The following is a 24,142-nucleotide window of genomic DNA, read 5'->3' as shown; positions in this document are numbered from 1 at the left end:
CCACTTTTCATTTTTGTCTTGAGAACTGAGACCACCTATGTTAACCTTTGGGATTGAGAACTAAGATTGCTTATGTCAATATAACTTTTTGCTCCAGGAAATTTCTGCAGTTTATCTAAATAAACATTTGGTTTTTAAGGTGAACATTTTGATTGTTAGGGCGAACATTATATTTATCAGGATAGATTATTCAAGACCCCATGTCCATCATTCTTAAACCATTACATCACAAATTTTGCCTAATCCTATCCCATTCCCCATCTTGGAGGGGGAGAACCCTCTTAAACTACTTGAGCTTTCACCCCCAAATCCTGAATGTACTCTTCCCTACCTTTCCCCTATTAAGACACTATCAAAACCCTGTTAAACCCTCACTGCAGCGAATTTAATAAACTTGCTTTGTTTGACCAACAGGCTTTTTGGATGGTCTTTGTGAGCCATTTAATAGTTCTCATAGCAGCATATTAAGAAATATTTAATTTGTTTCTGTCCCGGCTCTCTGCTAGTGCTGCTGTAGGGAACTGGAACAGAAAGGGGAAACCCTTTATTCTGTGGAACACATTGCACAGCCTGAGCTCAGAGAAGAGACCAAGAACAAAATGAAAAAGACTGAGAGGAAGAGGGAGTTGGGGGTCTTCCCTGGTGGCGCAGTAGTTGAGAGTCCGCCTGCCGATGCAGGGGACACGGGTTCGTGCCCCGGTCTGGGAAGATCCCACATGCCACAGAGCGGCTGGGCCCATGAGCCATGGCCGCTGAGCCTGCACGTCCGGAGCCTGTGCTCTGCAACAGTGAGAGGCCCGCGTACCGCAAAAAAAAAAAAAAAAAGAGGGAGGGGGGAGAAAAAAGGGTATTATCATGGAAAGAAGAAAACATTTAAAATATAACTGAAATCTGTATAAAGGAAAATGTAAGAGGAGTGATTGTGGAATTTGATTTTTCTCTTCTTCAAGCTAAAATGTTTTTAGCTTGGTCTTGTTTTGCGAATGCTGGTAGAAGACTAAAGGCTTGGGTCTTGGGTCAGAGACCCTAAGGACTTTATTATTCATTGCACAACAAGCAGCATGAGCATTAGCATGTTTATGTCACTTCCCCTTGACCTCCAAGACACACGCCAGCAACACAGAAGGCCAAGCTGGATACCTACACAAAGGGCAGGTTGTGTTACAGGAGACAGACTCTGAATCTGGGGACTCTGCATTTTATAGCAAGCAGTAAGCAACCTCTTTGTTCTGGAGGGAGACATTATCTCACAGTGTTGCTCATTGTAAACACAACCCTGAGAGTGGCCCAGATAGAGTGTCAGGGCCTTATAATCTTGTCATTCCCAGCAAGAAAGGTAAGGCCATGAAAAACCTGTAGAGAACTGCCTTTCCCAACATTTCACCTTTTGGTCCTACCACCTTGGCTTCTGACAAATTATCACATGAGTATGACGCTTCTTCATCACACTGATTCATTTAATCAGCAGAGGCTAGGACCAAATATATTCAATTTGTGTCATACAGCAATCAACTAAAGCTATTAATATCGCTCCCAAAAGGAGGATGAGGCCAACTGGCAATATTGACTTCAGCTATGACTCCAGAGTCCCAGAGTCAGGCAACTGTGACTAAATCCCAGGGGAGACCAGTAGGTCTTATTTCAGAAATCCAAGATGTAGTGTAAGCCCAGGATATTCTCCATTATGGCCTGCACAAGGAAATTTAAGTTTACCTGTTAATCTTTGGTGCTGTTATCTGTAATTACAGGGACATATATAATAGATGGGCCAAGAAAGAAACCCAACTGAGAGATATTCCGTGGCCTGTTCTCTATAGACAAGCATATAAAACCAAGAGACACAGGTCACTCTAGTTTGGATTTATTGTTAAACTTGATTTGGATCACCATGACATTGTTTTCCATATATCACATGGGAAAGTGTCACTGAGTAGTTGCAGCCTTGATTGTTAACACGTAGCTCAAGATCACTTGGACATCAAGGAAAACATGCATTTGTATTTGTCATATTGAAACAAGTTGTGCTGGTCCATGTTTTTATACCCTTATGAAGAGAGGCTAGGCAAAGCAGAATAGTGCAAGGCCTTCCACATTTACATGAATTATTCAGTTATCATAGCACAAAGACAATGATGAGAAATCCAACAGTAGGTCAGATTGTCAGCTGCAGCGGCTGCTTGCCTCAGGTGGACCATATAATTGTTTTGCCAAGGTGCAATGCTGGATCTAGAGGTGGAAGGAAGCATTAATTCCTCCCCTTCCTTAAGTACTTACTTCCCAGGGTCTAAAGTGTTCCCTCCCCAGGTTCTGGAGTTATTGCCATCCCTTATGATCATAAAATTGGTGTGCCCCATACCAGTGTAAATGATTTCACTTTTTTCCGATCATCTGCTACTCACAGTGGTCAACTGCAGGAGGGACAAGGGGATTTTTATTTTTGTTATTTTTTAAATTTATTTTTTTGTTACTTTTTAAAAATATCTTTATTGGAGTATAATTGCTTTACAATGTTGTGTTAGTTTCTGCTGTATAACAAAGTGAAAGAGCTATATGTATACATATATCCCCATACCCCTCCCTCTTGCGTCTCCCTCCCACCCCTCTACGTGGTCACAAATCACCGAGCTGATCTCCCCCCGTGCAATGAAGCTGCTTCCCACTATCTGTTTTACATTTGGTAGTGTATATATGTCAGTGCTACTCTCTCACTTCATCCCAGCTTACCCTTCCCCCTCTCCATGTCCTCAAGTCCATTCTCTACATCTGCTTTATTCCTGTCCTGCCCCTAGGTTCTTCAGAACCAATTTTTTTTTTTTTTTAGATTCCACATATATGTGTTAGCATATGGTATTTGTTTTTCTCTTTCTGACTTACTTCACTCTGTATGACACACTCTAGGTCCATCCACCTCACTACAAATAACTCAATTTCCTTTCTTTTCATGGCTGAGTAATATTCCATTGTATATATGTGCCATATCTTCTTTATCTATTCATCTGTCAGTGGACACTTAGGTTGCTTCCATGTCCTGGCTATTGTAAATAGTGCTGCAATGAACATTGTGGTACATGACTCTTTTTCAATTATGGTTTTCTCAGGGTATATGCCCAGTAGTGGGATTGCTGGGTCATATGGTAGTTCTATTTTTAGTTTTTTAAGGAACCTCCATACTGTTCTCAATAGTGGCTGTATCAATTTACATTCCCACCAACAGTGCAAGAGGGTTCGCTTTTCTCCACACCGTTTCCAGCATTTATTGTTTGTAAATTTTTTGATGACGACCATTCTACCTGTGTGAGGTGATACCTCATTGTAGTTTTGATTTACGTTTCTCTAATGATTAGTGAGGTTGAGCATCCTTTCATGTGTTTGTTGGCAATCTGTATATCTTCATTGGAGAAATGTCTATTTAGATCTTCTGCCCATTTTTGGATTGGGTTGTTCATTGTTTTGATATTGAGCTGCATGAGCTGCTTGTATATTTTGGAGATTAATCCTTTGTCCATTGCTTCATTTGCAAATATTTTCTCCCATTCTGAGGACTGTCTTTTCGTCTTGTTTATGGTTTCCTTTGCTGTGCAAAAGCTTTGAAGTTTCATTAGGTCCCATTTGTTTCTTTTTGGTTTTATTTACATTACTGTAGGAGGTGGATCAAACAAGATCTTGCTGTGATTTATGTCAAAGAATGTTCTGCCTATGTTTTCCACTGAGAGTTTTATACTGTCTGGCATTTAGGTCTTTAATCCATTTCGAGTTTATTTTTGTGTATGGTGTTAGGGAGTGTTCTAATTTCATTCTTTTACATGTAGCTGTCCAGTTTTCCCAGCACCACTTATTGAAGAGGCTGTCTTTTCTCCATTGTGTACTCTTGCTGCCTTTATCAAAGATAAGGTGACCATATGTGCACGGGTTTATCTCTGGGCTTTCTATCCTGTTCCATTGATTGATATTTCTGTTTTTGTGCCAGTACCATCCTGTCTTGATTACTCTAGATTTGTAATATACTTTGAAGCCAGGGAGCCTGAGTCCTTCAGCTCCGTTTTTCGTTCTCAAGATTGTTTTCGCTATTCGGGGTCTTTTGTGTTTCCATACAAATTGTGCAATTTTTTGTTCTAGTTCTGTGAAAAATCCCATTGGTAGTTTGATAGGGATTGTGTTGAATCTGTAGATTGCTTTGGGTAGAATAGTCATTTTCACAGTGTTGATTCTTCCAATCCAAGAACATGGTATATCTCTCCGTCTGTTTATATCATCTTTAATTTCTTTCATCAGTGTCTTATAGTTTTCTGCTTACAGGTCTTTTGTCTCCTTAGGTAGGTTTATTCCTAGGTATTTTATTCTTTTTGTTGCAATGGTAAATGGGAGTGTTTCCTTAATTTCTCTTTCAGGTTTTTCATCATTAGTGTATAGGAATGCAAGAGGTTTCTCTGCATTAATTTTGTATTCTGCTACTATACCAGATTCATTGATTAGCTCTAGTAGTTTTCTGGTAGCCTCTTTAGGATTCTCTATGAATAGTATCATGTCATCTGTAAACAGTGACAGTTTTACTTCTTTTCCAATTTTGATTCCTTTTACTTCTCTTTCTTCTCTGATTGCTGTGGCTAAAACTTCCAAAACTATGTTGAATAATAGTGGTGAGAGTGGGCAACCTTGTCTTGTTCCTGATTTTAGAGGAAATGGTTTCAGTTTTTCACCATTGAGAACAATGTTGGCTTTAGGTTTGTCATATATGGCCTTTATTACGTTGAGGTAAGTGCTCTCTATGCCTACTTTCTGGAGAGTTTTTATCATAAATGGGTGTTGAATTTTATAAAAAGCTTTTTCTGCATCTATTGAGATTATCATATGGTTTCTATCCTTTAGTTTGTTAATATGGTGTATCACATTGATTGACGTGCAAATATTGAAGAATCCTTGCATTCCTGGGATAAACCCCACTTGATCATGGTGTATGATCCTTTTAGTGTGCTGTTGGATTCTCTTTGCTAGTATTTTGTTGAGGATTTTTGCATCTATGTTCATCAGTGATATTGGTCTGTAGTTTTCTTTTTTTGTGACATCTTTGTCTGGTTTTGGTATGAGGGTGATGGTGGCCTTGTAGAATGAGTTTGAGAGTGTTCCTCCCTCTGCTGTATTCTGGAAGAGTTTGAGAAGGAAAGGTGTTAGCTCTTCTCTAAATGTTTGATAGAATTCGCTTGTGAAGCCGTCTGGTCCTGGGCTTTTGTTTGTTGGAAGATTTTTTTTTTTTTTTTTGCAGTCCGCGGGCCTCTCACTGTTATGGCTTCTCCCGTTGCGGAGCACAGGCTCTGGACGCGCAGGCTCAGCCGCCATGGCTCACGGGCCCAGCCGCTCCGCGGCACGTGGGATCTTCCCGGACCGGGGCACGAACCCGTGTCTCCTGCATCGGCAGGCAGACTCTCAACCACTGTGCCACCAGGGAAGCCCTGTTGGAAGATTTTTAATCACAGCTTCAATTTCAGTGCTTGTGATTGGTCTGTTTATATTTTCTATTTCTTCCTGGTTCATTCTTGGAAGGTTGTGCTTTTCTAAGAATTTGTCCATTTCTTCCAGGTTGTCCATTTTATTGTTATTTAGTTGCTTGTAGTAATCCCTCATGATTCTTTGGATTTCTACAGTGCCAGTTGTTACTTCTCCTTTTTCATTTCTAATTTTGTTGATTTGAGTCTTCTCCCTTTTTTTTTTGGTGAGTCTGGCTAATGGTTTATCAATTTTGTTTATCTTCTCAAAGAATCAGCTTTTAGTTTTATTGATCTTTGCTATAGTTTTCTTCATTTCTTTTTCATTTATTTCTGATCTGATCTTTTTGATTTCTTTCCTTCTGCTAACTTTAGGGTTTTTTTGTTTTTCTTTCTCTAATTGATTTAGGTGTAAGGTTAGGTTGTTTATTTGAGATTTTTCTTGTTTCGTTAGGTAGGAGTGTATTGCTATAAACTTCCCTCTTAGAACTGCTTTTGTTGCATCCTGTAGATTTTGACTCATCATGTTTTCACTGTCATTTGTTTCTAGGTATTTTTTGATTTCCTCTTTGATTTCTTCAGTGATCTTGGTTATTTAGTAGCGTATTGTTTAGCCTCCATGTGTTTGTATTTTTTACAGTTTTTTTCTTGTAATTGATATCTAGTCTTATAGTGTTGTGGTCGGAAGAGATACTTGATACAATTTCAAGTTTATTAAATTTGCCAAGGCTTGATTTGTGACCCAAGATATGATCTATCCTGGAGAATGTTCCATGAGCACTTGAGAAGAAAGTGGATTCTGTTGTTTTTGGATGGAATGTCCTATAAATATCAATTAAGTCCATCTTGTTTAATGTGTCATTTAAAGTTTGTGTTTCCTTATTTATTTTCATTTTGGATGATCTGTCCATTGGTGAAAGTGGGGTGTTAAAGTCCCCTACTATGAATGTGTTACTGTTGATTTCCCCGTTTATGGCTGTTAGTATGTGCCTTATGTACTCCTGTGTTGGGTGCATAAATATTTACAATTGTTATATCTTCTTCTTGGATTGATCCTTGATCATTACGTAGTGTTGTAGTGTCCTTCTTTGTCTCTTGTGATAGTCTTTAAGTCTATTTTGTCTGATATGAGAATTGCTACTCCAGCTCTCTTTTGATTTCCATTTGCATGGAATATCTTTTTCCATTCCCTCACTTTCAGTCTGTATATGTCCCTAGGTCTGAAGTCAGTCTCTTTTAGACAGCATATATATGGGTCTTGTTTTTGTATCCATTCAGCCAGTCTGTGTCTTTTGGTTGGAGCATTTAACCCATTTACATTTAAGGTAATTGTTGATATGTATGTTCCTATTAGCATTTTCTTAATTGTTTTTGGTTTGTGTTTCTAGGTCTTTTCCTTCTCTTTTGTTTCCTGCCTAGAGAAGTTCCTTTAGCATTTGTTGTAAAGCTGGTTTGGTGGTGCTGAATGCTCTTAAGTTTTGCTTGTCTGTAAAGGTTTTAATATCTTCATTGAATCTGAATGAGATCCTTGCTGGGTAGAGTAATCTTGGTTGTAGGTTTTTCCCTTTCATCATTTTAAATATGTCCTGCCACTCCCTTCGGGCTTGCAGAGTTTCTGCTGAAAGATTAGTGGTTAACCTTATGGGGGGGTGGTTCCCTTGTATGTTATTTCTTGCTTTATCCTGCTGCTTTTAATATTTTTTCTTTGTATTTAATTTTTGATAGTTTGATTAATAGGTGTCTTGGTGTGTTTCTCCTTGGATTTATCCTGTATGGGACTCTCTGTGCTTCCTGGGCTTGACTATTTCCATTCCCATGTTAGGGAAGTTTTCAACTATAATGTCTTCAAATGTTTTCTCAGACTCTTTCTTTTTCTCTTCTTCTTCTGGGACCCCTGTAATATGAATGTTGGTGCGTTTAATGTTGTCCCAGAGGTCTCTGAAACTGTCCTCAATTCACTTCATTCTTTTTTCTTTATTCTGCTCTGTGGTAGTTATTTCCACTATTTTATCTTCGAGGTCACTTATCTGTTCTTCTGCCTCAGTTATTCTGCTATTGATTCCTTCTAGAGAGTTTTTAATTTCATGTATTGTGTTGTTCATCATTGTGTATTTACTCTTTAGTTCTTCTAGGTTCTTGTTAAACGTTTCCTCTTTTTTTCTCCAGTCTATTTCCAAGATTTTGGATTATCTTTACTATCATTACTCTGAATTTTTTTTCAGGTAGACTGCCTATTTCCTGTTCATTTGTTTGGTCTGGTGGGTTTTTACCTTGCTTCTTCATCTCTGCATATTTCTCTGTCTTCTCATTTTGTTTAACTTATTGTGTTTGGCATGTCCTTTTCACAGCCTGCAGGTTCATAGTTTCCATTGTTTTTGGTGTCTGCCCCGAGTGGGTAAGGTTGGTTTAGTTGCTTGTGTAGGCTTCCTGGTGTACAGGACTGGTGCCTGTGTTCTGGTGGGTGGGGCTGGATCTTGTCTTTCAGTTGGGCAGGGCTGAGTCCAGTGGTGTGTTTTGGGATGTCTGTGAACTTACTATGATTTTAGGCAGCCTCTCTACTAATGGGTGGGGTTGTGTTCCTGTCTTGCTAGTTGTTTGGCATGCGGTGTCCAGCACTGGAGCTTGCTGGCCATTGAGGGGAGCTGGGTCTTAGCATTGAGATGGAGATTGCTTGGAGAGCTCTCGCCAATTGATATTACATGGGGCCATGAGGTCTCTGGTGGACCAGTGTCCTGAACTCAGCTCTTCCACCTCAGAGGCTCAGGCCTGACACCAGGCCGGAGCACCAAGACCCTGTCAGCCAACTAGCTCAGACGAAAAGGGAGAAAAAAAAGAAAGAAAAAAAAATAAGTAAAATAAAACTATTAAAATAAAAAAAATTTTTAATTATTAAAATAAAATACTTTAAAAAAAGAGAGCAACGAAACCAATAAACAAGTCTACCAATGATAACAAGCACTAAAAACCATACTACAATAAACATAAAAATCAGAAAGAAGTCAGTTGCAGGCAGCAAACCCCAAGTCCACAGTTGTTCCCAAAGTCCACCTCCTCAATTTTGGGTTGATTTGTTGTCTATTCAGGTATTCCACAGATGCAGGGTACCTCAAGTTGATTGTGGGGATTTAATCCACTGCTCCTGAGGCTGCACGGAGAAATTTCCCTTTCTCTTCTTTGTTTGCACAGCTCCTGGGGTTCAGCTTTGGTTTTGCCGCCACCTCTTCCTGTAGGTTGCCCTCAGGCTTCTGTTCCTGCCCAGACAAGATGCGGTTAAAGTATCGGCTGATTAGGGGCTCTGGCTCACTCATGCCAGGAGGAGGGATGGGTGCAGTAGTTATAATTGGAATACGGGGTGAGCCAGCGGTGGCAGAGGCCGGTGTGACATTGCAACAGGCTGAGGTGCACCATGTGTGTTCTCCCAGGGAAGTTGTCCCTGGATCATGGGACCCTGGTAGTGGTGGGTTGCACAGGCTCCCTGTGGGTATGGTTAGTGACCTGCGCTTGCACACAGGATCCTTGGTGGCTGCAGCAGCGTTAGTGTTTCCTGCCCATCTCTGGTGTCTGAGCTGATAGCCGTGGCTCACACCCATCTCTGGAGCTCATTTAGGCGGTGCTCTGCCTTCTGTGGGCAGACAGGTAAGGAATCCTCTCTCCTCGTGCACCCCAAAACAATGGTTTCTTGCCTCTTAGGCAGGTCCACACTTTTTCCCTGACTCCCTCCTGCCCAGCTGTGGCTCATTAGCCCCCTTCAGGCTGTGTTCATGCAGCCAACTCCAGTCCTCTCCCTGGGATCTGAACTGCGAAGCCCAAGCCTCAGCTCCCAGTACCCACCTGCCCCGACGGGTGAGCAGACAAGCCTCACAGACTGGTGAGTGCTGGTTGGCACTGATACTCTGTGCGGGAATCTCTCCACTTTGCCCTCTGCACCCTTGTTGCTGCGCTCTCCTCCATGGCTCTGAAGCTTCCCACCCCCCGACACCCCATCTCGGCCAGTGAAGGGGCTTCCTAGTATGTGGAAACTTTTCTTCCTTCACAGCTCCCTCCCAGAGGTGCAGGTCCCATCCCTATTCTATTTTTTTTTTTTTCGCGGTATGTGGGCATCTCACTGTTGTGGCCTCTCCCGTTGCGGAGCACAGGCTCCGGATGCGCAGGCTCAGCGGCCGTGGCTCACAGGCCCAGCCGCTCCGCGGCATGTGGGATCTTTCCGGACCGGGGCATGAACCCGTGTCCCCTGCATCAGCAGGCGGACTCTCAACTACTGCGCCACCAGGGAAGCCCACGTCCCTATTCTTTTATCTCTGTTTTTTCTTTTGCCCTACCCAGGTACGTGGGTATTTTCTTGCTTTGGGGGAAGTCTGAGGTCTTCTGCCAGCATTCAGTAAGTGTTCTGTAGGAGTTGTTCCACATGTAGGTGTATTTTTGATGTATTTGTGGGGAGGAAGGTGATCTCCATGTCTGACTTCTCTGCCATCTTGAGGGTCCCCCTAATTTATGTTTTGGGGGGCCACGCTGTGCAACATGCAAGATCTTAGTTCCCTGACCAGAGATTGAACCCGGGCCCCCTGCATTGGGAGTGTGGAGTCTTAACCACTGGACCACCAGGGTAGTCCGACAAGGATATTTTTCCAAAATGTATAGGAATCCATCATATTTCCCACCTTCATGGGCATGGGCTACTGCAGGGGAACTTGGTGAGCAGTTTACTCAACCAAATGGTCATTATCTTCATAGGATAGAGGTTGGCAAACTTTTTCTGTAAAGAGCTGAAGAGAAATATTTTCAGTTTTGTAGGCTTCTGTCACAATTACTCAACTCTGCCTTTGTAGAGCAAAAGCAGCCATAGACAATACATAATAAAGAAACAGTCATGACTGTGATTCAGTAAAACTTTATTTACAAAAGCAGGCAGCAGACCAGGCTCGGCCCATGGGTTATAGTTTGCCGACTCTGATCTAGAACCAGTTCAATCCAAAAGGAGAATACGGGTGACTAAACCAAGATTAAGTTTGAATTCTATAAGCTCCTTTTTGGCCAGGCTGCCACCCAGCTGTACCAACCAGGCTGGCTTGGGGTAACTGTTAGGGAAAAGAAAGATGCATCATGCTCAGGAAATGTCAGAATAGAAGTCTAAAATTTCAGAATTGGTCAAGAAAACCCTCCACCCCTTTTATCCTGATCATTATCTAGAAGGTGGCCAAGGGGATGTGAACTCTTTCAGTGGATGCTTGCATTTAATTAAGATGTGTGGATCAGGAGAAAGTGAAGGAGGTAGAGTCAGAAATCTCTTTAGTTGACTTTTTAAAAAATCCATTTACCTCTTGTTGGAACCAGCAGCTTGAGGATAATAAGGGATATGAAATGTCCATTGAATACCTTGACTATTGGTCCAGTGTTGAGTGAACCTTTGCAATAAGAGACATCATACCGTCCAACTGAATATGACCTGAAAGGCCAAAAACATAACACATTTTATGTTATGGCCAATGTGGCTTGAGTTGGTTGATCAGACTGGAACAGTGACACCATAACCTGAAAACATATCGACAACAGTAAGGCATCAATGGAGGACCCAAGGCAAGTGGTCAAAGGCTCAATATAGTCAGCTTGTCAGGAGTGAGAGGGGACAACACTCTATGTATTGTGGCCTATTTCATTAGAAAACAAACAGGCAAACTTTTTTTTAATTTTATTTTATTTATTTATTTTTGACTGTGTTGGGTCTTCATTGCTGTGCGCGGGCTTTCTCTAGTTGCAGCAAGTGGGGGCTACTCTTCGTTGAGGTGCGGAGGCTTCTCATTGCGGTGGCTTCTCTTGTTGCGGAGCATGGGCTCTAGGCTTATGGGCTTCAGTAGCTGTGGCATGTGGGTTCAGTAGTTGTGGCTCATGGGCCCTAGAGTGCGGGCTCAGTAATTGTGGCACATGGGCTTAGTTGCTCCGCAGCATGTTGGATCTTCCTGGACCAGGGCTTGAACCCATGTCCCCTGCATTGGCAGGCAGATTCTTAACCACCACACTAGCAGGGAAGCCCAACAGGCAAACTTTTGAAAGGAGGCACAAGACTGGCATGCAGTGGTAGCTTTAACATCAGACACAGATAATCCTTACTTTCCTCGGCCATGATGGTGGATGTGTTGCCATGTTCGGTGTGATGATGGATTCCCAGTAGCAGTGACAGGGATCTGGGTGGGGCATACTTAATTAACAGCATGAACCCAGCCCATTCCATTAGGGAATGAGCCATTGCCATGTATATCAGCTATAATTTGTTTCTACAATTCACAGTCCTAAAGAGGACTTGATCTTTAATCTACCAATCTGTGGTCTTGCAAATGGCAGACCAGGTGACTAGGCAATTGGCAATAGTCTAAGAGTCAGTAAGAATATAAGCTTTAATCTTAATAGTATTACCATTATCTAAGGTAGATATTGGCAAACTGCTGTAAGTCTAGACAATGAATATTTTCAGACTTGCAGGCCATACAGTCTCAGTTCTGCCATTATAGTGTGTGAAAGCAGCCATAGACAGTACATAAATCAACAGACATGGCTGTGTTCCAAGGAAGCTTTATACACAAAAGCAGATAACAGGCCAAATTTGGCCCATTAGCCATAGTTTTCTGACCCCTGGTCTAAGACAGTGGTAACAGCTTTTATTGTATTTACCCAGAAACTGCCTTTGAGAGGACCCAGATGTTGGACTTAGCAAAGACTTAAAGAAACTACTATAAATGTGTTCAAAGAACTAAAGGATACCATACTTACAGAAGTCAAGGGAGAAACAGCTTGGCAGTTCCTCAAAAAGTTAAACATAGAATTACCATATTACCCGGCAATTCCACTCCTAGGTATGTACCCGACAGAATTGAAACTGGGTACTCAAACAAATACTTGTACACAAATTCATAGCAACACTGTTCACAACAGCCAAAATGTAGAAGCAACCAAAATGTCCATCACCAATGAATCAATAAACAAAATGAGGTATATCCATACAATGAAATATCATTCAGCCATAAAAAGGAATAAAGTGCTGATACATGAGCATGGATGAACGTCAGAATCATTATGCTAAGTGGAAGAAGCCAGACACAAAAGTTCACATTTATATGAATTAATTTATATGAAATACCTGAAACAGAAAATTCCACAGTGAAAGAAAGCATATTGGTAGTTGCCAGGTACTGGGGAAAAAGAGGAATGGAAATTGACTCCTTAATAAGTGTAAGTTTTCTTTTGGGCTAATGAAAATATTTTATAAGTATAGAGGTGGTGGTTACACAACATGAATATACAAAATGCCACTGAATTGTACACTTTAAATGATCAATTTTATATTATGCAAATTTCACCTCAATTTCAAAGAAAGGAAAATAAAAGAAGTAAAGAAAGGCATGATGACAATGTCTCATACAGTAGATATAATAGAGAATATTTATATAGAGATAGAAATTATGTATAAAAAAGAACCAAATGGAAATTCTGGAATTGAAAAAGTACAATAACTGAAATTTAAAAATCACTAGAGGGACTCAGTAGTAGATTTGAACTGGCAGAAGAAAGAATTATGAACTTGAAGATAAATAATAGTATGCAATCTGAAGAGTGGAAAGAAAATAGGATGAAGAAAATGGAACAGAACCTCAGAGAAGTATGGGATAAGTATGTCAACATACATGTGATGGGAATACCAGAACAAAAGGAGAGAAAGGAGCGGAAAAAAATTCTTGGAAGAAATAATAGCTAAAAGCCAGATTTAATGAGAAATATTAATCTACACATCCAATAAACTCTGAATTGAAATTAACTCGATGAATTTGTAGGATAAATACAAAGAGTTCTAAACACAAATATCATAGTAAAACTGCTGAGGCCAAAGACCAGAAGAAAATCCTGTAAGCAGCAAGAGAAAAATTACTCATGTATAAAGGAAGCCTAATTAGATTAACAGTGGACTTCTTATCAGAAACAATGGAGGTAGAAGGTAATGGATTGACATATTTAAAGTGCTGAAAGAAAAACCTCAACTAAGAATCCTATAAATAGCAAAACCCAACTTAAAAGTGGGAGCAGTATCTAAACAGATGTTTCTATAAAGGAGATATACAGATGGCTGACAAGCACATGCACAGATGCTCAACATCATCAGCCAGCAGTGAAATGCAAATCAAAACCACAATGAGGGGCTTCCCTGGTGGCGCAGTGGTTGAGAGTCCACCTGCCGATGCAGGGGCCGCAGGATCGTGCCCTGGTCCGGGAGGATCCCACATGCCGCGGAGCGGCTGGGCCCATGAGCCATGGCCACTGAGCCTGCGCGTCTGGAGCCTGTACTCCACAACGGCAGAGGCCACAACAGCGAGAGGCCTGCGTGCCGCAAAAAAAAAAAATAAATAAAACCATTAAAAAAAACCCACAATGAGCTATTACTTCATAGCCACTGGGATGGCTATATTAAAAAAAGACAGATTAGGGACTTCCCTGGCAGTCCAGTGGTCAAGACTCCACGCTCCCAATGTAGGGGGCCCGGGTTCAGTCCCTGGTCAGGGAACTAGATCCTATGTGCATGCCGCCACTAAGAGTCCACATGCCACAACTAAGAGCCTGCATCCCATGATGAAGATCCTACGTGCCGCAACTAAGACCTGGTGCAGCAAAAAATAATTAATTAATTAATTTAAAAATAAAGATTAAAGAAAAAATCAAATATTGAAAAGGATGTTGAGAAATTGGAACCCTCTTACACTGCTGGTAGGAACATAAAATGGTGTAGCCACTTTGGAAAATAGTTCAGTAGTTCCTCAAATGTTTACACATAGAGTTGCCATATGATCCAACAGTTTTATGTGACCCAGCAACTGAGCTCTTAGATATGTCCCCAAAAGAAATGAAAACATATGTCCATCCAAAAACTCATACACAAATGTTTATAGCAGCATTATCCATAATAGCCCAAAAGTAGAGACAACCCAAATACCCATAAGCTGATGCATGGATAAACAAAAGACGGTAAAAAGGAATGAAGTGCTGATACATGTTACAACGTAGATGAACTTGAAAATGCTATGCTAAGTGAAGGAAGCCAGTAATAAAATACCACATATTTTATGATTCCATTTATATGAAATGTGCAGATAGGCTAATCTAGAGATACAGAAAATAACACCCTGTCTCGTTGTGTCCTCACATGGTAGAAGGGGCTAGGGATTTCTGTGGAGCTTCTGGTAGTTCCCTAGGCTGTGGAAGGTGGGGGGGATTGGCACAATTGGTACAAGATTTCTTTTTAGTGTATTGAAAATCTTCTGGAATTAGATAATGATGATGGATGCACAACTCTGTGGATTCACTAAAAACCACCGTTATATCAGTTATATCTTAATAAAGCAGTTACTCCCCAAATGATCTTTTTTAGTTAAGCTTTTAACTTTTAGAATAAATGACATAACTTTCTGTTGATGGTAGAGCATCTGATTTCAATATCATAACAGAGTTGAGGATAATGAGAGCTGAGAGTCTAAACTCGTTACCCTTCTTATTTCTTGTAGTCCATCCAGTATGAATTACTTAAAATGTGTAAACAACCTAAATAATGCATAGTTTTGGAAAACGGGAGTGAAATCCATGGAGATGTGCCACCCAGCTCATCCTTCAGGGAAGGACTTTCTGCCCTCCTGTGGGAGGAGGGTGGACAGATAGCTTCCATTACTCAGCTCCATCAGAATCTACCTCTGTTGCAGAGCCACCTAGCTTGAGGTCACACTCTTCCAAGAGCAGCCCACATCAATGGCAAGGATATAAAGTCCCAGCCAAAAATAGAATTCCTGTTTAAAAACTAGTATCTTGGGCTTCCCTGGTGGCGCAGTAGTTGAGAGTCTGCCTGCCGATGCAGGGGACACGGGTTCGTGCCCTGGTCCGGGAGGATCCCACATGCTGCGGAGCGGCTGGGCCTGCGCATCCGGAGACTGTGCTCCGCAACGGGAGAGGCCACAACACTGAGAGGCCCATGTACCGCAAAAATAAATAAATAAATAAATAAATAAAAACTAGTATCTTGTGCATTTATTATATGCAGGTGTATGGTTTGAATTTTCACTGTTAATATCCTCAAGATGGATACATAACAGTTAACTATGCTTTGGAATTTGTGAATATTTATGAGGTCTGCTATGGTCTGAATGTTTTTGTACCTCTGAAATTCTTATGTTGCAATCCTATCCCTAAAGGTATGCTGGTAGTAGCTGGGGCCTTTGGGAGGTGTTTAAATCATGAGGGTGGAGCCTTATGAATGGGATTAGTGCCTTTACAAAAGAATCTCCAGAGAAATCCCTAGTCCCTTCCACCATGTGATGACACATAAAGAAGGTCCCAGCTGTGAATGAGGAAGAGAGCCCTTACCCAACCATGCTGGCACTTTGATCTTGGACTTCCAGCATCCAGAACTGTAAAAATTAAAGTTCTTTTGTTTTTAAGCTACCTGGTCTATGGTATTTTGTTATTGCAGTTCAACAAGATAAAGACAGGGTCCTTAAGAAGAGGAAAACTGAAACCTTCTCTGCGAGGTTTGCTTTCACAACGCAAAGAATACAGGACTCTCATGCAAAACTACTTGTGCAAAGAAGCGTTAACAGTCAAAATTTATAAAGTATCTAAAGAAAAAAATCGCATGAAAGAGACTCAACAGAAAATAGGAGAATTGACACTTTAAGAACTACAGACAACAGAATTTTGAAAAATATTTTAAAACAAAGATATTGGAGATGTTCAAAAACAAAGGAGCAGTTATCCTTAAGGGAAGGATATAGATAAAATAACAGACGGATTTTTTAAAAATTAAAAGCCCTAAGAAAGAAAAAGGTAGTCATTGAAATAACCACCTAAATTCCTTTGCATGTTTCATAATGGATGATAGATTGGATTTTGACCACACCCTGTCTTAAAATAAGACCTACTAGTTCCCCCCACCCCCACCCCATTCCATACTTTTTCACAGTTAGCTGAGTCTGGGACCCTGCAGGCACTTTTTCTTTTTTTTTAAGGTTTTTTTTTTTAACTTCTTTATTGGAGTATAATTGCTTTACAGTGGTGCTTTATAACAAAGTGAATCAGCTATACATATACATATATCCCCATATCTCCTCCCTCTTGTGTCTCCTTCCCACTCTCCCTATCCCACCCCTCTAGGTGGTCAAAAGCACCGAGCTGATCTCCCTGTGCCATGTGACTGCTTCCCACTAGCTATTTTACATTTGGTAGTATATATATGTCCATGTCACTGTCTCACTTCGTCCCAGCTTACCCTTGCCCCTCCCTGTGTCCTCGAGTCCATTCTCTATATCTGCGTCTTTATTCCTGTCTTGCCCCTAGGTTCTTCAGAACCATTTTTTTTTAATTCCATATATATGTGTTAGCATATGGTATTTGTTTTTCTCTTTCTGACTTACTTCACTCTGTATGGCAGACAGAGTCCATCCACCTCACTACAGATAACTCAGTTTCGTTTCTTTTTATGGCTGCCTGCAGGCACTTTTGAGGTCATCATTACTGAAGGTTGGCCTTATCCTGCTACTTGGAGTACTATTGATAATAGCTTTAATTAAATGCTTTAAGTGACAAATTGAACGGATTTGGTTTTAGCCTCTGTTGGTCAAATTAATTAAAATGGCTGACAGAGTGGCATACTTACATGAATATTTGAATTCAGCCAAGAACATGTTGGGGTAGATTGTTGGGAGAGGCAGTGCTGTGGACCTGCACATTTTTGCTGGGTATACCAAGAATGCGGGACCTTGATTACCTAGGACATTTCTCAAGGTTGTGTTTGTAGCAGACAGACTTGAGGGATGAAGTATTTTCTCCTTCCAAAAAGAGCAGTCTTGCTTCAGTTTGATATAAAAATGGTGAATTCCCCCAAGCTCAGTGTTCTTCTCTTGTAATACAACCCACTGCATGGGCAAACATCTATCTTGACCTACCTACATTATATTTGCAGGACTTGGAGGGCATGGGGAACCAGCAGAAACATGAAGCTCTGGCTACTGCTCTTGTCATTAGTAATAAAGTCCTTTTTCTCTGACCCAGGGATCTCATGTCTTCTGCTAGCATTCATGAAATGGTAATAAAGCTAACTCATAAACAAGTAAGTAGGGTAAACTCTCAGACTCTGCACAGTTCTTGACAATTGAAAAAAATCAATTACAAGAGGGTTTTTAAGTCAAAAAGTGAAAGGTAAAACAATGAATGAATTTTTTCTAGAAATAAGCATAGGAGACTATTTTCATGAATGTAGAACAGTGAAAGAGTTCATAAACAGGACACAAAAAAATACTTGCTATAAAGAAAACACATATTGGACCTCATCAAATGTACTTCTTTACAACATAAAACATGATTAAGAGAATGAAAAGGCAAACCACAGAATGGGAGTCTATAATTGCAACATACATAATCAACAGAAGGCTCATGTCTGTAATATAAGAGGAACTCCTACGTACCACTAAGTAAAACAGTCAACCCAAAAGAAAACTGGACATGATACTTGAACAGAAACTCCAAGAGACTATCCAAATGTATCAATACAATAAAGGAATGAAAATGTGCTCAAATTAATAATCTGGGATTGAAATTTAAAGCCACAATGCATTGTTACTATACCCTCACTATACTGGCAAAAATTAAAGAGACTGACAATGCCAAGTGTTGACAAGGATATGGATTCCAGAAACTTTCATTGACTGATGGTAGGATTTTGAATCAGTACAAACACTTTGGAAAACTGTTGGGCATTAAGCTAAACATATGCATACCATATGAGTCAGCAGTTCCACTCGCAGGTATAAACTTGATTGAAACATAGGCACATGTGTACCAAGAGACATGTCCCAAAATATTCATATTAATATTCCTAATAGTAAAAAATTATAAACCACCACACTGTACATCAACAGTCAAATAGAAAAATAAATTGTACAGTGGAATATTATGCAGCAGTGAAAATGGGCATGAACAAACTATAGCTATCTACAACAATGCAGATGAATCTTGCAAAGATGTTAGCAAAAGAAGCCAAAGAAAGATGGTGGAGCAATAGTAAAACCAGACTGAATGGTTTTACTGAAGTGAAAAACATTAATATAGATAGAGACATTACTTGAGGGTAAAAGGAATGTTCCACGAGAAGATAAAATGATCATGAATTTGCAACCAACACCATAGTCTTATAAAAAGGAAAACTATCACAATTACAAGGACAATTGTCAAATTTAGTCATGGTAGGAAACTTAATACATGATATTTTATAAGTACAGAAAGAATACTATATGCTCTTTATGCATATATACTTTAGTATTAGAAGTATAATAAAATCATGGACAGAAACTATTTTTAAAACTTCATGGTAGTAGTTGTTTCTGCAAAGGGAGATAAAGAGAATCAACCTGAATAGGTTGACAGAGGCTTTAATTTTATCTGAAATGTTATATAATGGATTTAATCTTATTAATATTATTAGTATTAATATCATAATTATATTATTAATAATTAATTATATTGTTAATATAATGTTTTGAAATGGATTAAAGACCTAAACATAAGGCCGGATACTATAAAACTCTTAGAGGAAAACATAGGCAGGACACTCGTTGACATAAATCACAACAAGATCTTTTTCGATCCACCTCCTAGATTAATGAAAATAAAAACAAAAATAAATGATTGGGACCTAATTAAACTTAAAACCTTTTTCACAGCAAAGGAAACCATAAACAAAATGAAAAGACAACCCTCAGAATGGGAGAAAATATTTGCAAACAAAGCAACTGACAAGGGATTAATCTCCAAAATATACAAACAGCTCATGCAGCTCAATGTCAAAAAAACCAACCCAATCAAAAAATTGGCAGAAGATCTACATAGACATTTCTCCAAAGAAGACATACAGGTGGCCAAAAAGCACATGAAAAAATGTTCAACATCACTAATTATTAGAGAAATGCAAATCAAAACTACAATAGGTATCACCGCATACCAGTCAGAATGGCCATCATCAAAAAATCGACAAACAGGGACTTCCCTGGTGGTCCAGTGGTAAAGAATCTGCCTTACAATGCAGAGTATGCGGGTTCAATCACTGGTCAGGGAACTAAGGTCCCACATGCCGCGGGGCATCTAAGCCCGCACACCACAACTACTGAGCTTGCACGCCTCAACTAGAGAGCCCACGTGCCACAAACTGCAGAGCCCATGTGCTCTGGAACCCGTGCACCACAGCTACAGAGCCAACATGCCCTGGAGCCAGTGTGCCACAACTAGAGAAGAGAAAACCCGCATGCCACAACTAGAGAGAAGACTGCGCACTGCAACGAAAGATCCTGCATGCCTCAATGAAGATCTTGCACGCTGCAACTAAGACCTGATGCAGCCAAAAATAAATTAAAAAAAAACAAACTACAAACAGTAAATGCTGGAGATGGTGTGGAGAAAAGGGAACCCTCCTACACTGTTGGTGGCCATGTAAATTGGTACAACCTCTATGGAGAGCAGTATGGATGTTCCTTATAAAACTAAAAATAGAACTACCATAGGGCCCAGCAATTCCACGCCTGGGCATATATCCAGAGAAAACCATAATTCAAAAAGATACATACACCCCAATGTTCATTGCAGCACTATTTACAATAGCCAGGACATGGCAACAACCTGAATGTCCATCGACAGAGGAATGGATAAAGAAGTTGTGGTACATATATATAATGGAATATTACTCAGCCATAAAAAAGAATGAAATAATGCCATTTGCAGCAACGTGGATGGACCTAGAGATTGTCATACTAAATGAAGTAAGTCAGACAGAGGAAGACAAATGTATCACTTATATGTGGAATCTAAAAATAGGGTACAAATGAACTTATTTACAAGAGAAAAATAGAGTTACAGTCATAGAAAACAAACTTACGGTTACCAGGGGATAGGGAGAGGGGGAGAGATAAATGGGAGGTTTGGATTGACATATACACACGACTGTATATAAAACAGATAACTAATAAGGACCTACTATATAGCACAGGGAACTCTACTCAATACTCTAATGGCCTATGTGGGAAAATAATCTAAAAAAGAATGGATATATGTATATGTATAACTGATTCACTTTGCTGTACACCTGAAACTAACACAACATTCTAAATCAGTTATACTCCAATAAAAATTTTTAAAAAAAGAACAACTTCATGGTAGTAGTTGTTTCTGCAAAGGGAGATAAAGAAAGTAAACCTGAATAGGCAGACAAAGGAGGTTTTAATTTTATCTGAAGTGTTCTATATCTTATGAAAGATACCTGACACAAAATGATAAAATAAATTTTTAAATTCTTGGTTTTGGGTACATGATTTATATCATTCTATTTTATTTTTCTGTATTTTTGAAAATTTTCATTATAAAATGGTGATGTACATAAACTAGCAAAAACTTGTAGAAATAAAAGAAAAGTTGATTTCAAAATACAAGTATTGCAAACTAAGAATTCTACAGATTTAGTAGAAAAAATAAGAACATAGAAGAATTAAATGATACTCATCAATAAATAATCATATACACAATATATTTGTGTACTATTCAATAAATAATCATATACACATATTTGTGTATACATACACAGAGATATTTAGACACACATATATAATACACAGAGAACATTACATTTCTCAGAGAGTATACATTCTCTGAATATTTATAGAGCATATACAAAATCAGTCATGTATTTGGCCACAAAATAACTCTTACAAATTTAAGTAAAAAACAGCAAAATAGACAAAGGATATGAATAGGCAATCCTGAGAAAAGAAAATCTAGATAGCCAGCATGTTTATGAAAAGATATTAAATTTACTAGTAATTAAAGAAACACAAATTAAAGTAATGAGATACCACTTTTCACCCATGAGATCTTCCAACATTTAAGAGTAAGTAGATCTTAAAAATAGTGCTAAAGGATTTCCCTGGTGGGGCAGTGGATAAGAATCCACCTGCCAGTGCAGGGGGCATGGGTTCGAGCCCTGGTCCGGGAAGATCCCACATGCTGCGGAGCAACTAAGCCCGTGAGCCACAACTACTGAAGCCCATGCACCTAAAGCCCGTGCTCTGCAACAAGAGAAACCACCACAATGAGAAATGCATGCACCACAACGAAGAGTAGCCCCCACTCGCTGCAACTAGAGAAAGCCCACGCACAGCAATGAAGACCCAGCACAGCCAAAAATAATAATAAATAAATAACAAAAAAAAAACCAAAACAAAAACAGTGCTGAGTGAAAGACTAAGCAAATCTATGACAAATACCACATACATAAATTAGAAATACATCCATATAACAATCATGTTGATGGTACATACAACAAAAGGATACATATTAGACATTAGAATGGTTTCCTGGAGTGGTGGGGGATGAGACTGGGAAATGGACATAATGGAAAAATAAATAAAATGAACAATAATACCTACTGCTTAGGGATGTAGAGGAAAGGGAACCCTCCAACACTGCTGATGGAAATATGAAGAAAACAATCTGACACCATATGTTAACATATCCTTGAAACAGTGGAATTCTCATCAATAGGGGATGACTAAAGTCATCCACACTGTGAAATATTATATCGGCGTTAAAGGAAACTTAAAACCACACTTGATGCTTTAAAGAATTTCCTAAGGTATTATTGAATGAAAGAGGGTGTAGAAAAGTGAGTATACAGTGATGCCATTCTAGGAAACAGTGATCTCTCCCCACCCCCAACCTAACCCTTTAAATGTATGTTTGAGTACATACATACATGTGTGAGTAAACGTGTGTGTGTACAAGCACAGAGAAAAAATAAGAGGGAACATACACGGAATAGGGTGAGGAACTAAATAATGGAAGGGGGAAGGAAAGGAGAGGGAAAGGCAGAGGCAACCAAAAGAAGAAAAAATAAAGATGGCACTAAAAAAATTCAAGTGTATGATCATATTTATTCATGAATGTAAAAGTGTATATATGAGGGAGTATTTGTAGGCAGAAATTAAATAAGGTTTGTATTGGACTTCCCTGGTGGCGCAGTGGTTGAGAGTCCGCCTGCCGATGCGGGGGACACGGGTTTGTGCCCCGGTCTGGGAAGATCCCACATGCCGCGGAGCAGCTGGGCCCGTGAACCGTGGCCGCTGAGCCTGCGCATCCGGAGCCTGTGCTCCACAACGGGAGAGGCCACAACAGTGAGAGGCCCGCGTACCACAAAAAAATAAATAAATAAAAATAAGGTTTGTATTATTTGTCTAACATACGAGTGTCTCAGATAGTTGGAATCTCAGGCCACATTTGAGGTATGTTGGTCATGTAGGTCTCGGTTGTTGCCTGCTTTGATAACTGTGCGTATGCAGTACTGGCACTAAGTTTATTATCTCTGTGATTTGCACTATTTGTGGAATCTTTGTGGTTACAGTTCTTTCTTGAGTGATTCTAATACCTGCATAATTTTTAAGAAAAATAGTGAAAGCAAGATTGTTGCATTAACAAATAAAATTTGTCAATTTGTAGGCCCTAATTTAATGTTTACTTAGAAATATGTGACTAAAAACTTGGTGGAAACTGTGTCTTAGGAATTGGAGAGACTGACTTAAGAAAAATATCTTGTTATCAGGATGCATTTTAGTAAATGAGGTATGCTGAGAAAAAGTTGTAGAGGAAAAGAAACTTGCCCATAACTGAGCACAGACTAGGCTTTTGCATCTTACCAAGCTTAAGTTGTAAATATTCATATAAAATGTACACCCTGGGGCTTCCCTGGTGGCGCAGTGGTTGAGAGTCTGCCTGCCGATGCAGGGGACACGGGTTCGTGCCCCGGTCCGGGAAGATCCCACATGCCGCGGAGCAGCTGGGCCCGTGAGCTGTGGCTGCTGAGCCTGTGTGTCCGGAGCCTGTGCTCTGCAACGGGAGAGGCCACAACAGTGAGAGGCCTGCATACCGAAAAAAAAAAAAAAATGTACACCCTGTTTATGAAAGGACTAAGCACTAACAAATAGCATTTGGAGGTTCCTTAAAAAAATAAAAATAGAACTACCATATAACCCAGCAATCCCACTATTGGGCATATACCCTGAGAAAACTATAATTCAATAAGAGACATGTACCACAATGTTCATTGCAAAACTATTTACAATAGCCAGGACATGGAATCACCCTAAATGCCCATCAACAGATGAATTATCACAAAGAAGATGTGGCACATATACACAATGGAATATTACTCAGTCATAAAAAGGAACGAAATTGAGTTATTTGTAGTGAGGTGGATGGACCTAGAGTCTGTCATACGAGTGAAGTAAGTCAGAAAGAGAAAAACAGATACCATATGCTAACGCATATATATGGAATCTAAAAAAAAAAATGGTACTGATGAACCTAGTTGCAGGGCAGGAATAAAGATGTAGACATAGAGAGTGGACTTGAGGACACAGGATGGAAGGGGGAAGCTGGGATGAAGTGAGAGTAGCATCAACATATATACACTACCAAATGTAAAACAGCTAGTGGGAAGCAGCTGCATAGCACAGGGAGATCATCTCGGTGCTTTGCGATGACCTAGAGGGGTGGGATAGGGAGGATGGGAGGGAGGCTCAAGAGGGAGGGGATGTGGGGACATGTGT

General features: G+C 39.9%; 1 protein-coding gene across 6 annotated transcripts in view; it reads left to right on the top strand.

Moving 5' to 3' along the window:
- AMN1 (antagonist of mitotic exit network 1 homolog) overlaps positions 1-24,142 on the top strand; it is a 66,278-nt gene that overhangs the window by 14,645 nt on the left and 27,491 nt on the right. The window lies entirely within an intron of this gene.

This window comes from Delphinus delphis, chromosome 11, assembly GCF_949987515.2.
Source record: "Delphinus delphis chromosome 11, mDelDel1.2, whole genome shotgun sequence".
NCBI classification, from domain to species: Eukaryota; Metazoa; Chordata; class Mammalia; order Artiodactyla; family Delphinidae; genus Delphinus; species Delphinus delphis.
Note: the sequence above shows the minus strand (reverse complement) of the source record. Positions and strands in the feature narration are given on the sequence as shown.